We start from the raw sequence: 3,054 nt of genomic DNA, 5'->3' as shown, positions 1-3,054 counted from the left end.
GAACCCCTCTCCCCTTTTATTTACCTCTTCACTTGATTTGAGAAAAGTAGTGTTTAAAACCAGTTTACTTTAATCTCTCTAAATCCTTCTTTGACAAAGATGAGGATCTGCCCACATTTAAAGAGGAGGTGTCTGTTCTGGTGTGTGTAAAGAGATTTGTGGTGTGCATAGGAGCCTCTGACCTGGATATTGCAGTAGTGTGGAATAAGCTGGTAAAGCTTTTCATGGGGTGAAAAGATGCCCATGAAAATATCAAGTAAGAAAGCTTCTAAGTTTAATTTAGGTCGTGGAACGTGAATGAGTTTTACAGATCATCATTAATGCTTCATATTTAGTAAAACCCAAATGAACAACAAAAATGACCCACCAATCTGCAGAACATAAATAATAATACATGTATAAAAATAATGTAGTAATAAATGAACAGGGTGTAAGGTCCCTTCTGCCTTGGCATTCAGCATATAGCTTTGCAAAAATATATCTTAAGCAGCACTGAGCCAAGGAGATGGATTTTTATCAATACTCTTCCCTGGTTTATTCCCTGCTGCTAAACCACAAGGCACCACAAATGCTTCAGGACCTGAGCTAGCCTGGAAAAATTATATAGCAGGGCTCACCCTTAAGTCCCTGTCATTTTCTTTGCAGTGGTTTTCTGAGGACTTAAAAAATGAGTGGCATTTTTGAACGTGTAATTAAAAATGCCCTAAGAAATTCAGCCTGCCAGTGGTGTTGGATACAGCTTTAGGTGCCCCAGAGTCTGCTGCCTTAATAGGAGCAGAGCTAACCTAATCCTTTGGTAGTTACACATTTGATGCATAACTGCAGTTGATGTACAGGCTCAGAAGCCTGTTCCTAAGACTTTTTTCCAGTTTGGCAAATCTCCTTTACCTGGGTGAAATAAATCAACACTGTTTTTATTACAGAGGCGAAAAAGTCCAAATGTGTTTGCTGTCATAGTTAGCTCAGAAAGAAATGAATCTTATTGGAAAACTGCTACAAGGAGGTTTGAATCATAGAATCCAGACTCAAATGTCATGTAAAGAGTTTAACATCTCAGAAATATGGCTAGTAACAAAGATCTTTTTAAATGCTTAGCTATTTTTGCTTTGGGTCTAGAAAATCTGTCATTTTTGTAAGCAGAATCCAACTAGTGGGTAGTGACCTTAAAATCACTATCACTTACGTGTGTTTAAATGGTTTATGTAAGAAACTGGTCTCAGTTTGGAAGCTGTTTGATAAAAAAGCTTCACATCAGGAAGTCACTGTCTGAACTGGCAGAATTTGTAATTGTACCAGAAAAAGCTTTTTTCCTTTTTGCCTGTTAGAGCGAATTTCAACTTTGTATTACGTGCTTAATGAATTTTTGCTTGTGGGGGTTTTGCTAGGACTAATAATAGGACACCTTTCAAATACAGTGATTTTAGTCAATTGAGAAGTTGCTAAATTTAGAAGAATCTGCCAGAAATGAGCTGGAGAAAGTTTAATGAACTAATTCAGTGATTTACATCTCACCCTAGTGAGATAGACATTGCTAAAAACTCAAGGGTTAGAATTCCTTGTGAGCCTATTCCTAGTAAGGCATTTTGCTCTTTGCTTTGGGAGTTTCCATTGTTGTGCCTTGTGGGTTGTTCCCCTTAGCCTTGCTTGAATTTTTCTGATCTGATTCACCAGAAGTTTTATTCCATTTGGGCACTTGGCAGGGTATAATCTGTGTCTGGTTCTCCCTTCCCCAGCTCCATCAGGAAGATTAAGTTTGTAGATATTTGAAAAACAGTTTATACACGTTCTGTGACAGGTGAAGCACTGCAATGGAAGTGTATGACATTTCTTATTGATTTGGTCTGGCTGGTCCTATTTTTATGTTTATAAATATTAAATGTTGTTTCTGGGGTGGGAGAAAATGTCTGGGTTTATTTGAGCAGGTGACTAAGTGCCTGACAGTATCCTGACTAACCACTGCATGAGTGTTTTGTCTTTCATGTGATAAATACCCACTTATCTTCACAGACTATGGCAGAAACTAAAAACCTGGAAAGTTCATGGTGTTCTGCTATGTGGGTTTTATGGTTGTTTTCCTCTCCCAGAGGGTTTTTGTTTAAAATCAGGTTCTCTAAAACAGAAGCATATTCAGTTCCTTTAGACTCAACATTTCTATGAGCCAGCAGAGGGGAAAGCTGTGAGGTTATCAAACCTCTTTTCCAGGCTTGCTTGTCTTCCATGAAAAAAAATAGGACATTTTAAGTGCAGCTCTCTAGCTTGGGTCTGTTTTCATGCATTGCAAATGATACAAAGCTCGGTCTGGCAGTAAATATCAATATTGTTAAAGACACTGGAAATATGCAAAGTTTCAAGAAAAATCTGCAAATTAGGTGTCTGACAGAAGCAACACAAGGCACAAATCCTCTCTTTGTAACTCTTGTAACTCTCAAGAATAAAATACAAATCAAGAATAGCAAAGGTAACTCTGGATTGGAGAAAGGATCCACAGACTTTGCAGGAATCTCTTCAGTTATTCCAGGCTCAACAGAAGTTGTCCTGGTGGAGAGCAGAGTGTGGCTAAAGCTGAGCTAAGGACCTGTCTGTCCTTTCTCAAGCAGGTTCAATAGCCATTCATCACCAGCAAAGTGGCTTTCTGTATATTCTGTCCTGGGCAGCCTCTTGAGTTCTGTCACTACGTGGGCTTGTCGCTGACAGTTTGTTATATTAAAGTTCCCTGCTTGAAAAGGTGCAGCCACACTTGGCAGAAAGAACTGTCAGGCTTCCAGTCCTAATGCCATTTCTGGGGCATGAATACAAAAATATAAACAATACAGTAGATGAGCTGGGGGTGAGGAAGGGGAAAGGAAGAATTCTTGGGTTGTTTTTTTTTTCTTTTAAATGTCATTAATTTGGTACGCTGGCTTTATATGCTGGCTATCAAAGGGCTCTTTTACAGGTCGTGAGTGAGAATGATGTTCATACATGCATGGGAGGTTAAGATATTTCCACTGGAGGAGGAATTGCAGGAGAAGGAACCATTAGTAGTTTTGTTCTCAAGTCGGTAAATCCATCTTA

Source organism: Corvus brachyrhynchos, unplaced genomic scaffold (genome assembly GCF_000691975.1).
Source record: "Corvus brachyrhynchos isolate BGI_N302 unplaced genomic scaffold, ASM69197v1 scaffold59, whole genome shotgun sequence".
In the NCBI taxonomy this organism is placed as follows: domain Eukaryota; kingdom Metazoa; phylum Chordata; class Aves; order Passeriformes; family Corvidae; genus Corvus; species Corvus brachyrhynchos.
Note: the sequence above shows the minus strand (reverse complement) of the source record.